At 38.6% G+C, this 14,175-nt stretch overlaps 1 protein-coding gene and 1 pseudogene across 1 annotated transcript in view; one reads left to right on the forward strand and one right to left on the reverse strand.

The window, feature by feature from the left end:
- The window catches only part of TMTC2 (transmembrane O-mannosyltransferase targeting cadherins 2), an 852,682-nt gene that overhangs the window by 392,411 nt on the left and 446,096 nt on the right, over positions 1 to 14,175 (reverse strand). The gene's annotated exons all lie outside the window — the stretch shown is intronic.
- On the forward strand, positions 13,059 to 14,117 carry LOC115852553 (protein FAM50A pseudogene; annotated as a pseudogene).

A 14,175-nucleotide genomic window follows, 5' to 3' on the forward strand; every position in this document is an offset into this window, starting at 1 on the left:
AATTAGGTTAATTAACAAAAGAATGGGAAGAGGCCAAGGGGAAACCAAGGGACTCTTCCCAACAAGTTGGAAATTTTTGAAGCGTTATTAAGAAATAAGGTAAATAAAGTAGATATTCAAAGAGGCAGAATAAAAAGGAATCAGAAAGGGAAGAATCATGGGACTCACCCCAGCAGGGTAAAAATTTTTAGATGGTTATTAAGAAATGGGATGAATAAAACAGACATTGATGGGGTTAAAACAAAAGTTTTAATACAGCACTATTGAAGGTTGGGTGGGTCAAAGGGACACCTTGCTGGTTGTCTAACACTAATGGGTCCCAAACAAATGTACTCTATTTACCCCAGTTTGGAGAAACTTAAAAATGCAGAAGGCAAAATTTACAATGAGAAACCTAACCAGCAATGGCTTGGGGCAGCAGTTAGGCTGACTAATCTAACTAAAGATTGACAAAAGAACCTGGGTCCCTTGGTTTGACCCCTCACTGGGGACCTAAGGCCTTTTACAAAAATGTAGGTAAACAGGCCTGGGGGTAGAAAGGAGAAGTTTCCAGGACTCCTTGATGCAGTAACCCCGTGAGCTTTGGTACCAAAATCTATTGGTGGGGTCTGGCTACAATTAGGGTTGGTAAGATTATAAAGGTTGTAATATTTAAGCGGGTGTTATGTGAGGAGGTTATGTCAACATTGCTTTCATGCTTTATGGGAATGGATGTTCTGTCTGGCCAGTAACACTTCCCCTATCTCGTGTTGTAAGACCAAGACTTGTTGATGGGGTCCTAGTGAAGGCAACGGTTAAAAGTAGAAGAGTTGATGGAAGTGAGGTGAAAGTATTTGAACGGGCTTTATGTAATGTGGTTGCCTATTTTTTGCATGATTGTATTATCAGGATGGGTGTCATGTCTCACTGGGGAACATTTCCCCTCCCTGGTATTATAAAACAGAGTATGTAAATCCGCCCCTTCAATCTTTGTTAGTTAAGCAAATGCTCAAGGGAACCAGTGGGATTGCCTGAGCTCACATAGTGTAAGGTAGAAGCTTGGGGCCAATGTTCAAGGGTTAACGGAAGCAACTACCTTCATCTGGCAAACCTATACAAAATCAGAAATGTAAACACAGCCCACAATCTCCTAAGACTGAGCCCAGTTAACTCAAGCAGTAGAACCTAAAGCCAAAGAAAAAAAAAGAGGGGGAAAGAGACCTTTTAAAAGCACAAACTAGTGAAAGGCTCCCTCACTCAAAATCTAATTCAAGATTAGACGTCAAGGACAAATACAAATGATACAAGTTTTTTCCACCAATAGTAAAAAGCCTTAGCTATCTGAATAGATAAACTTAACTTATTCCAACTGTTATTTATAAACTAGTGAATTTTGTACTATCGTACCTAAGGTTTTTTTATATATTTTATATATTAAATGAAAGCTATAAGATCTGTTTGCATCTGTCTATATGTTTTTATGTGTCTATTGTAGATGCACAATCGTTTTTTTATCCCACAGATGGTATCACTAAAATTAATTTATAAAAGAGCTCTATTTATTAAGCTTAAAAGTAAGCACTTATGAATTAAACATTTCTAAATCTCAGAAGTATAATAGAAACTAAGCCAACTGTTTTTCAGGTTCACGTGATCTAGAATTAAACTTCAGTAAATTAAAACAAGTTTAAGGTTTTGGTTTAATTAAAATAGAGATGTCTTTAGAGTTATCAGCATTAAGTACAATTCTTTTATTTACCTAGGTCTACTAAAAGTCAAACAAGCTCATATTATCTGTTACAAAACGTGTCAGGAAAAAGAAAAACAGCTTAAGATGATAGTTGACTTTGACACATCAAATTTTAATAGATAATCTAAACATAATTGTAAAGAACTATAACACCGAAGAGCTAAATCGGACTCCACGTTGGATCTTTTTCTTTGACTTTAACCTTTGCTTTTTGTTGCTTTTGTTATTATGATCATACGTAACGGCCTGCCTCCTGCCTCGGGGAGCCCTTCCCCTCTGCAGTTCAGCTCACCGGGAGACAATCTGACCCTGCTCACCTGTGGATGGCTGCAAGAAAGAAGAAACTAACACATCCCCTCACCCACCGAGGCTGGTCATTCCAGGAGATGTTCTGCAAGACTGATGGCCCTTTTACTTTACTTCCTCACCACCTCTCCCTCTCTGATTCTATACAAGAAACTGGCATCCAGACATTGCTAAGATGGTTTTTCAGAGACACTAGTCTGCCATCTTCTCAGTCTGCAGGCTTTCTGAATAAAATCCCATTCCTTGCCTCAATACCTCGTCTCCTGATTCATTGGCCTGTCATGTGACAAGCAGAGCAAGCTTAGACTCCGTAACAGAACAAGTAATATTAAATAGATTTAAGCAGGATAAAATGTTTTGAGGTGAACATTTTAATAATAATTATGTGTTACGGTATGTGTGCATGTAAAAATAACTTCCAAAATCTTTTTGGTTACTAGAAACCTTAAAGTTTTGCTAAGTTAAATATTAAGTCAACTTCATTGAATATCTAGATCATTTCCAAATAAGATTAAATAATGAAACATTGGTTATTGTATATAGGTTTAACTACTGTTTGCTTCCTTTTACAGAGGAATTAAAATATTTGGGTCTATTACTAAGCATGTCTTATGATGCACTGAGAAATTTTTTATGAGAAAGCACATATTTCTAAGAAGTACTGGATTGGCCAAAAAGTTTATTCGGTTTTAAGTAAAAATAAGACATTTTTCACTTTCACCAAGAATTTTATTGAGCAATGTTATACACTAACCGAACGAAATTTTTGGCCAACCCAATTTACAAGTATGCCAATCCACAGAATGCTAATTTAAAAGACAGTTCATAGGGCTTCCCTGGTGGCACAGTGGTTAAGAATCCACCTACCAATGCAGGGGACACGGGTTCGAGCCCTGGGCCAGGAAGATCTCACATGCCGCAGAGCAACTAAGCCTGTGCACCGCAACTACTGAGCCTGTGCTCTAGATCCCGCGAGCCACAACTACTGAAGCCACGTGCCTAGAGCCACTGCTCCACAAGAGAAGACCACAATGAGAAGCCTGCGCACCGCAATGAAGAGTAGCCCACGCTCCCACAACTAGAGAAAGCTTGCACGCAGCAACAAAGAACCAACGCAGCCAAAATAAATAAATAAATAAATACATTTATAAGAAAAAAAAGAAGACAGTTCGCAATTGTTTACCTCTTACTTTTCACTAGAAATTAAAAGTTTCTAAGGGTTAAGAAATCTAATTAATATGTGATTAAATCTACTAGAAATAAGGAAAGCATACCTGTATGTAAAGCACGTACATGTATATTGTGGTAAGAAAAATACGAGGAATAACCTTCTTACATTATATTGTAAGAACATTTCTAATGTTCTAGAAATTATATGAAATTCCTAAAATTCTGCTAATGTAACAGTAAAATGTTATCAGTCATAATTCTACTTATCTTCAAATTCTATGTGTTGCAGAACTAAATTTACCTGTCAATTGCATTATAATGAATCAGATCTTTACTATGCTTTTGGCATTTATAGAAAATTCTTTTTTTACTTTGACACTTTTGCAAAAATGTTTCATCTTCAAGAAGATTCATAGAAAGGATTTTTGACAAATATAGGTTTCTGAAAACTTCATTTTATACCACTGAACTTGGAAAGAAAATACAGAACTCTAATGGAAAACTGATGGCTTCATAAAACTGTTAAAAACAGATCAAGAACAACAAGACCTACTTACAAGGGAGTCAATGAACTAATGAATATGATTACAATTTTCATGACTTCTTGTCTGAAATATTACTGCTGTTTAATCTTTGTTTTCCATATATAAAGAAACCTGTCAGCTTATGCTATGACTTGCAGAAACTTGGCAAATTATACTTTTATAAACAGAACTGAAACATTTATCTTTCCTCCCTACCTGATCCCTCTAGAATTTGGCAACTTTTAATATTCTTATTTTCATGATGATATACTTTTTTACATAAATTCACTAAGAATCTGTTCTGCTTATAACAGGACACAATTGGGAACACTGATTATATTACCAAAGATTTGACTGGAATGTCATAACTGAGAATGTGCCTTGAATCACATGTGACTAGACAGATTTAAGAAGCTAAGATTGACTTTATGAAGTCAAAAAGTCCCTTGGAAAAACTGCCTGGTACATTGCTTAGAGGGTGTAAGCAGCCTTACCAGGTGATTAAAGAAGGTCACTTCCTGGAAGGTACAGGAACCATAGGAAATCTGGGGGACCTCAGGAAGAGAGGAGTTGTCCCAAATCCATAAGTATTACAGATGAGTCTGCTGCAAGTTATTGACTTGGATTCCTGGCCTCAGAGGCCTGGAGGGGTGGGATAGGGAGGGTGGGAGGGAGGGAGACGCAAGTGGGAAGAGATATGGGAATATATGTATATATATATAACTGATTCATTTTGTTGTGAAGCTGAAACTAACATACCATTGTAAAGCAATTATACTCCAATAAAGGTGTTAAAAAAAAAATAGCTCAAAAAATTTCAAAAAACAAAAAATAAAATAAAAGTTCAGTCTGGGGCTTCCCTGGTGGCGCAGTGGTTGAGAGTCCGCCTGCCAATGCAGGAGACACGGGTTCGTGCCCCAGTCTGGGAAGATCCCACATGCCGCGGAGCGGCTGGGCCCGTGAGCCATGGCCGCTGAGCCTGCGCATCTGGAGCCTGTGCTCTGCAACGGGAGAGGCCACAACAGTGGGAAGCCCGCGTACCGCAAAAAAATAAAATAAAATAAAATAAAAGTTCAGTCTGGAGAGTCCTTATGAAAAGTTCCAGCAAAGCACTGTTAATGGAGTCTATATGCTCAATCACTATTCTTGCTGGAATTATGTAATCAGGCCAGGTTTATTAAAGCTAGACTTATTTTACAAACAGATTAGCCTCAATTTGGCTCTCTTTGGTAAAAATAAGTGTGATTTTAGAGAGGAAAAAAACAATGTGTTTCAGTAGAAACTACAATACACAATTGTGGATATTAAATTCTAGTTCCATAAATCATCTTCATTTTTCTACCTGTAAACTGGACTTGGTCCTATTTCTAGTTTCCTCAAATATTTGGCTACAACTCTCCAAACTAGTGTTTCCAATATTTCACCCACATTTTACTTAGAATGATTGAAAGAAAAAGCTGTCCTTCTCCTGAAGCCCTGCAAACAAAAGCTGAACGATTTGATATAGACTTAAGAGAGACCACAACAACAGTCCATGTTTAGACAATATTTGAGCCTGTTGCTATGTAAGCCACTCAGAAAATTTACCCAAACACTCGATGACATCATCAGAGACACTTAAAATATAAAACAGGAAAATCTGTCAGATTGTCGCTGCTTGCCCTCACTCCAGCTGAAGATGCTTTGAGCCTGACATCTAGAAATCTCATCTGGCAGCTCTCAGGATCCAGAGACTGGTTTTATAATTTGTTCCAATCATTAACCATTGTTTTTCTTTCACCCATAGAAATGCATCTTATTAAAATCCTGACTGCTTGCATATTATAGGCTTAACTCTGAGAGCCCACCTGCATCAGCGCCTCTTGAAATGAATTTAACTGGACTGACCTATTGTCAGAACTAAGTGACTCAATAACATGGAACAATCTACCAACTCAGCTTCTGGACTGTGAAATTTCTTGGAGAAGTTTCAAAGGTGGGAGTGTAGGGGAGCAAAATTTGCCACACCAAAATGTGTCCTTTTGGCATTAAGATTAATTTAGGCTGATTATTTTTAAAAAATAGAAGACTCATAAATGGTGGGATCAAGACTCTGAGTTTACCTCCTCACAGATACATCAAAACTACAACTACAAATAGAACAACTCGAAAAGCAACAACTCTAAACGCAACTCTAAAAGTTAACACATTAACAAAATGAAGAATAAAAATCACATGTGCATCTCATTTGATGCAGAAAATGCATTTGACAAAATACAACATCCATTCATGAAAAAACTCTTAACAAAGTTGGTATAGAGGAAATATACCTCAACATAATAAAAGCCATTTATGACAAACCCACAACTAACTTCATACTCAATGGTGAAAAGCTAAAAGCTTTTCCTCTAAGATCAGGAACAAGACAATGAGGCTCTGTCACCACTTTTATTCAAAATAGTATTGGAACTCCTAGCCACAGCAATCAGACAAGAGATAAAATAAATTCAAATTGGAAAGGAAGAAGTAAAACACTCACTGTTTCCAGATGACATGATTATTATACATAGAAAATCCTAAAGATGTTACCAAAAAACTACAAGACCCCATCAATGAATTCAGTAAAGTTGCAGAATACAAAATTAATATATAGAAATGTGTTGCATTTCTATACAGTAATAATAAACTATCAGAAAGTTTAAAAATCCCATTTACAATCAAATCAAAAAGAATGAAATACCTAGGAATAAATTTAACCAAGGAGGTGAAAGACTTGTACTCTGAAAACATTAAGACATTGGTGAAAGAAATTGAAGACAACACAAATAAATAATTTTTTGTGCTGTGGATTGAAATTAATATTAAAATAGCCATACTATCCAAAGCAATCTAGAAATTCAATGCAATCCCTATCAAAATACTCATGGCATTTCTCACAAAACTAGAACAAATAATCCTAAAATTTTTATGGAACCACAAAAGACCCAAATAGCCAAATTAATCTTGAGAAAGAACAAACCAGGAGGCATTACACTCCCTGATTTCAAAGTATACTACAAAGCTATAGTAATCAAAAGAGTATGGTACTGGCATAAAAACAGACACATAGATCAATGGAACAGATTAGAGAGCTAGAGAGCCCAGAAATAAATCCATACACATGTGGTCAATTAATCTACAATAAAGAAGGTAAGAATAGGAAACGGGGAAAGACAGTCTCTTCAAAAAGTAGTGCTGTGACAACTGGACAGCTACATGTAAAAGAATGAAACTAGACCATTTTGTCACACCATGTACAAAAAAGAAACTCAAAATGGATAAACTGCTTAAATGTAAGACCTGAAACCATAAAACTCCTAGAAGAAAACATAGGCAGTATGCTCTTTGACACTGCTCTTAGCCTATTTTTTTCATATGTCTCCTCAGGCAAGGACAACAAAACCAAAAATGAAAAAAATGGGATATCTATACCAAACTAAAAAGCTTTTGCACAGTGAAGGAAACCATGAACAAAATGAAAAGGCAACCTACTGAATGGCGAAGATATTTGCATATGATATGCCTGATAAAGGGTTAGTTTCCAAAATATATGAAGAACTCATACAACTCAACATCAAAAAAACAAACCATCCAATGAAAAAATGGGCAGAGGAATTTTTCCAAAGAAGACATACAGATGGCCAGCAGGCACATGAAAAGATGCTCATCTGTCACTAATCATCAGGGAAATGCAAATCAAAACCTCAGTGAGCTATCACCTCACACATTTCAGAATGGCTATCATCAACAAGACAAGAAATAACAAGTGTTGGTGAGGATGTGGGGAAAAGGGAACCCTCATGCACTGTTGGTGTGTTGGTGGAAAGTAAATTGATACAGCCACTATGGAAAACAGTATAAAGATTTCTAAAAAAATTAGAAATAAAACTACCATAAGATCCAGCAATTCCACTCCTGGGTATTTATCCAGAGAAAATGAAAACACTAATTCAAAAAGATATATGCACCCCAATATTCATAGCAGCCTTATTTACAATAGCCAAGGTATGAAAGCAACCCATATGTCCATGGACAGATGAATGGATAATAATAATATATATATTAATATTTAAATATATAAAATCTCTATACACCTCTCTCTCTCTCTCACACACACACACACACACACACACACACACACTATGGAACACTACTCATACATAAAAAAAGTGAAATTTTGCAATTTGCAATAATTTGGATGGACCTAGAGGGTATTATGCTAAGTGAAATAAGTCAGAGAAACACAAATACTATATGTTTTCACTTATATGTGGAATCTAAAAAATAAAACAAATGAACAAATAAAACAGAAACAGACTCATAGGTATAGAGAATGAACAGTTGGCTGCCGAGGGGAAGTGGGTTGGGGGATGGGTAAAAGGGATTAAGAGGTACAAATTACTAGTTATAAAATAAATAATTCACAGGATGTAATATACATCAAAGGAAATAGAGTCAGTAATATTATAATATCTTTTTATGGAGTGTAATCTATAAAATTATCAAATCACTATGCTGTACATCGGAAACTAACATAAGTCAACTATACTTCAATTTTTAAAAATTAGATTAAAATAAATATTCAATAAATAAATAAATAAATAACAATGACTCAGAAAGTTTTTCTTGTTACATCCTTCTTAACTGCCTCAAAGAATATAGATAAAGGGCCTGTTCCAGATAAGAGCTATCAGAGCGATATCTATAGAGAATATGACGCAGGTATGGTAGGGAAATTCAACATGGCCTAGGATCAAAGTCCACTCTGCCCTATTGCCTCTGCAGGGCCCAACAAACATTTACCCAAAATTTGCTGTTCCATCTCAGTGTGATCTGCCTTCCTCCCCTCTGAAGTCCCAAACCCCTATCCCCAACATCCTCTTTAGTCTTTAACTGAAGATGGTATTTAAGGTGAGGGTTTTGGCCATTTTCAGGGGTTACTCAGTTTTCCTGGGTCTCTCCCACGTATACATATTGTTAATTTTTTTTTCTCCTGTTAATCTATCTCATGTAAATTTAATTCTTAGACCAGCCAGAAGAACTTGGAAGAAAAAAATGTTGTCCTCATCAACACTTCCATTTATACACAGTAGAAGTCTAACAAGTGCTCAATAAAATAGCCTCTCTGATGGAAACTACTGATTTCTCCTAGTATCAACTCTTTTTAAGTATTTTAGGCTATGAATCTTAATATTTGATGTATAAATTAATTACCTGGTCTTATTTAAAACTGATATTTTTGCCCCAATCCTAGAAGTTTTATTTCAGTAAATATGTGAGTTCAGAAACCCCTGAATCTGCATTTGGTCAGATGAGTTGAACAGAGACGGCTCAGAAACTGAACTTGAGAAACGCCCTCGGCTACTCCTTATTGGCTTACAGCCTACTATGAGACACACAGGGTTATGAAATGAATTGTTTCCCTCCCCTCCAAATTTGTATGTTGAGGTCCTAACTCTCAGTGTGGCTGTCTTTGGAAATGGGGTCTCTAAGGAAGCAATTAAGGTTAAATGAGGTCATACGTGTAGGGTCCTGCTCTGATAGGATTAATGTCTTTATAAGAAGAGTCACCAGGAAACGTACTCTCCACACGCGCACCTAGGAAAGGCCATTTTGGAATACGGCAAAAAGGAGGTTGTCTGTAAGCTAGGAAGAAAGTCCTCCCCAGAAACGGAATGAGCTGGAACCTAGACCTTGGTCTTCTAGCCTCCAGAACGGTGAGAAAATACATTTCTTTTTTTGAAGCCACTGTCACCTACAAATTGGCACTTGCCATCTACCTCTACAAGGATCAAATTATGAGCCACTGCAGCTACTGACCAACACCCCCTGAAAGGAGTTCAGGGTAGAGATCGGGAATGAGGCACTCTGTGCTCTGGGAAAAACTGGCAGAACAGGTCTTTCAGATAGATATTTTCAGAAGAAGATTTTATGAGCCCAATTCTTGCATCTCCTCATATCTAGAAAAGCACTAAAATCCTTCATGGTGATATCTGCTCCTTGTGACTAGCAATAACCTTCATGAGACTAGCAGAAAACGTCTGCAAAACATATGTGCTTGATTGCATGTACTCCCCCTTCACCAAAATCACATATATATTGACCTTCCCCCCCGCCCCCACCTCTTTGGAGCAGTTTCTCAGAGCTACCTAAAATAGTCTCCTGGGCTATAGTCTTCATTTTGCTCCAAATAAAACTTAACTCACAACTCGCACACTGTGCATTTTTTTTTCTGTTGACACCAACCAATTTGTGGTATTCTACTGTGGCAGTGCAAACAGACTAATACACACAGTTCTCATCAGAAGTTGTTTATTCTGGATCCCTGGAAACTTCTCCAGCCTCCTCCTCCTCGTTCCTCTCCTTAGACAACTAATCCCTTCAGACCAGTCTTACTATTTTTCAATGAACTCATTAACCTACCTGGCTCCCTAAATACTTTATTTCATCTAGGGTATGTCATACATGGAGTACAGTTTTCAACCCTTCAAATCTGCATAACAAAAAGACACAAAGCTATAGAAATACACAGAAAAAGTGGTAGAAACTAGTCAAGTAGCTGAATCATTCACTATCATTGTAGTCTACTTTTTCCTTCTTAAGACTTTCAAATTTGATTGAATTGGTAGTGAAATATTACATTCTTAGCCTGGGATCAATGCATAAATTCCAAAAACACTCAAATATTGTTTGTAAAATGTTGGGTATATAGAAATTTCTCTGGTGAAAGAATCTCAATGGGATCTACTGACAAGACTTCCCTTAAGGTATAAAAAGCTACCTACTTGAGGGCTTACCTGGTGGCACAGTGGTTGGGAGTCCGCCTGCTGATGCAGGGAGCACAGGTTCGGGCCCCGGTCTGGGAAGATCCCACATGCTGCGGAGCGGCTGGGCCCGTGAGTCATGGCCGCTGGGCCTGCGCGTCAGGAGCCTGTGCTCCGCAACTGGAGCGGCCACAACAGTGAGAGGCCCGGGTACCAGAAAAAAAAAAAAAAAATCTACCTAACTGAATTACAGAATGTGCTTTTCCAGATGTTAGATATATGAATAAAAGTTGCCATTTTCAACTTAATCTGGTAAAATAGTCCCACGACGAAAGAAAAAAGTCACTCATAAAATGTTTAGAAGCTTAGGGCTTAACATAGAGAAGGAAAAAGAAGAATAAGTGTAATAGACTATTTCAAGTCCTGTAGCCTCCTTGGATCTTTCCTGAACTCTCCAATTCAAGTGTTGTCATCTGTTCCTCACATACTCTATTTTCTTCTGTTTGTGCTGCCCAACTGATGCTTATACTCCATATCCAGCTATTGCCAGTTTAGCTTTCATTAGCAGATATTCCTTCACCTTTGTAATACTTATAAGATGCAGGTTGGAAACCTTGCTGGAATCGTGAATAAAGTCAAAGCAATGTTTGAGAGAAAACCTGCACAATAGCTACAGAACAGGATTTCTTTTTTTAGTGCAAACACTACATTAAAAAGAAACAAGCCTGGAAAGGAGTCACTTCTGCTAAACCTCACCTAGACTTAGTATCTAACCCAAATGCAGTTTCAGCCTCTCCCAGGAATGGAATTTTAAACCAATCAGTGTGGCATTTGCTTGTCAGCACTAATGAGGTAATCTGCATGATAAGACTCCCTGCCCTTCCCTCTAAGGAAAGGTTACTCAGCCTGAAGCAATTCTTTTTTGATTGTTTTGTTTTTTGCTAATAACCTCCTTGTCCCACCTTATATCTAGAAAAGCCTTCCAATTTGCAAAACTCCTCGGAGCACCTGTTTACTAGGTGGGTTGCTGCCAGAATCATAAATCATTGGATAAAGCCAGTTGGATTTTCAAATTTACTCAGCTGAATTTTGTTTAACTAATACATGTTCTCTTTTCATTGGACTTAAAGGTACTGTTTATAAGCTGCAGTGTCTTATTCATGCAACAATCTATATTGCCATGGAAAGAAATGAGTGAAACAAGGGAATATTATCTATCAAATTTAAAGACAAGAAAAAGTGTCAAGAATAATAACATTTAAAAGCAACAATTACCTTCTATAACCAAACTGACAATGGTATTAGAGTACATGTCATGAATTTGACAATTTGAGACTATAATAAGGTAAGTTCAAATCAATTAGCTTCATAAAATCAACTTTTCTTGATAATTGAAAGAAAAGTAAAACATTTAAAGGGAGCAATATAGAAAAACAATTTTTAATGGGGAATATCAATCTTTAACAGGGAATATCATTTGACAAGCTGAAAGATATAATTTGAGAAAAAGAGTTTGAAAAAGTTTTAAGTTTGCCTTATGTAGTTCTGATTCTACTGTTTAGCAAACATTTATGGTGGATTTCCTGAAGTCAGTTTACAAAAACAAAAAAGAAAATTGGGGCTTTGAAATTCTTTTAGATTTGAAATTCTTTTAGAAATATTGTAACAAAAACAGAAGAGACTTTATCAAGACACTGAATGAATTAAAGCCAATTTCGATCTAAAATCCTAAATTGAGCTCATCCAATGTTGCCTCTTAAGGTTTGTAAAATTTTTCAAAAGTAATTTTAAAGCATTTTTTGCAATAGAAATTTGTTTAACACTATATGAGAATATATAGTCCTGATTAATAACAACTTAACACAAATAAAATCAACTATGCCATAGTAATCTTTTTTTTGAAGAAAATACAAAATAATCTTCACAGGTAATTAAACATGACATTTAAATTAGTTCATGATCTATAACTGACAACTCACAATAAAATAATCTTGGATTGGACCACATCTTAATTCTTGAGTTTTCAGTGTGTTTTTACTACAAGGGAGCTTTACTTAAAGTTTTATTAAAAAGGAAATGCTAACTATAAATTCAATATTTGATGTCATTTATATTACTTAGTTGTAATTGGAATGTGGGTAATTATGAATTTACAGCTGACCCTTGAACAATTTGGGGGTTAGGGATGCCGACCCTCTGAACAATCGAAAATCTCATATAACTTATTATCGTCAGCCCTTGGTATCCAGGGTTCCTCCTTATCTTCAGATTCAACCAACTTGGGTCATATTTACTATGGAAAAAAAATCAGTGTATACATGGACCTATGCAGTTGAAACCCGTGTTGTTCAAGTGTCAACTGTATCTTCTGTTATCAAATTAGTTCTTCTTCCCCACAGATTAAATGTCCCTGAAGGGCAGTCACGTGCCAGGGGCGCGGCGCGGTGGCAGCGAGTCCCCCAGTAGCCGGTAGCCAGTAGCCGACGTCACGGCGCTGGCGTCAGTTGACTGCCCGCCTCCACAGCCGCTGCAGCCCAGAGACTCGGCCGGACCGCTGTCGCTGTCGCTGCCGCCATGGCGCAGTACAAGGGTGCCGCAAGCGAGGCAGGCCGCGCCATGCACCTGATGAAGAAGCGGGAGAAGCAGCACGAGCAGATGGAGCAGATGAAGCAGAGGATCGCGGAGGAGAACATAATGAAATCCAACATTGACAAGAAGTTCTCTGTGCACTACGATGCCGTGGAGGCGGAGCTCAAGTCCAGCACCGTGGGTCTTGTGACCCTGAACGACATGAAAGCTAAGCAGGAGGCCCTGGTGAAGGAGCGGGAGAAGCAGCTGGCCAAGAAGGAGCAGTCGAAGGAGCTGCAGCTGAAGCTGGAGAAGCTGCGAGAGAAGGAGCGCCAGAAGGAGGCCAAGCGGAAGATCTCCAGCCTGTCCTTCACCCTGGAGGAAGAGGATGAGGCAGGCAACGAAGAGGAGCTGAAGAGGGAAGAGATCACAAAAAAGAGGAAACTGGGGAAGAACCCAGATGTGGACACGAGCTTCTTGCGTGACCGAGACCGGGAGGAGGAGGAGAATCGGCTCCGGGAGGAGCTACGGCAGGAGTGGGAAGCCAAGCAGGAGAAGATCAAGAGCGAGGAGATCGAGATCACCTTCAGTTACTGGGATGGCTCTGGGCACCGGCGTACAGTCAAGATGAAAAAGGGCAACACTATGCAGCAGTTCCTGGAGAAGGCCCTCGAGATCCTGCGCAAAGACTTCAGCGAGCTAAGGTCGGCAGGGGTGGATAAGCTCATGTACATCAAGGAGGACCTAATCATACCCCACCACCACAGCTTCTATGACTTCATCGTCACCAAGGCGCGAGGGAAGAGCGGGCCCCTCTTCAATTTCGACGTTCACGATGACGTGCGGTTGCTCAGCGACGCCACCGTGGAGAAGGACGAGTCGCACGCGGGCAAGGTGGTGCTGCGGAGCTGGTACGAGAAGAACAAGCACATCTTCCCCGCCAGCCGCTGGGAGCTCTACGACCCTGAGAAGAAGTGGGACAAGTACACGATCCGGTGATGTGGCAGCAGCGTGGCCCCAGCCCCTCCGGCTCCCTGCGGCCCCAGGATTCTGGGCTCCCGGCTCTCCGCTCCCGAGACGTGACGGGGCCTACTCA

Source organism: Globicephala melas, chromosome 10 (assembly GCF_963455315.2).
Source record: "Globicephala melas chromosome 10, mGloMel1.2, whole genome shotgun sequence".
Taxonomy (NCBI): domain Eukaryota; kingdom Metazoa; phylum Chordata; class Mammalia; order Artiodactyla; family Delphinidae; genus Globicephala; species Globicephala melas.